Source organism: Myotis davidii, unplaced genomic scaffold (genome assembly GCF_000327345.1).
Source record: "Myotis davidii unplaced genomic scaffold, ASM32734v1 scaffold371, whole genome shotgun sequence".
NCBI classification, from domain to species: domain Eukaryota; kingdom Metazoa; phylum Chordata; class Mammalia; order Chiroptera; family Vespertilionidae; genus Myotis; species Myotis davidii.
In genome coordinates this window covers 626,600-626,825 of record NW_006283135.1, presented here as the reverse complement: position 1 = coordinate 626,825, position 226 = coordinate 626,600, and positions in this window count along the sequence as shown.

Genomic DNA, 226 nt, shown 5'->3' with positions numbered 1-226 from the left:
CAAGCAGAGCAGTCTTCAGTTACTAGCTTTATTCTCAACATGAACAAAATGGGATTAACATCCTCTGTGATCCCAAAGTCTTGCTGTAGAGCCTACCCCACTGTGAGTACTTGATAAATTTGAGCTCCAACGATAGTGTTTGTGATAATGATATAAATATCATTTTAAAGCAAAAGCCAGAGAACTCATGGTAATTTACTCAGCATATACCCAATACCTACCCCTG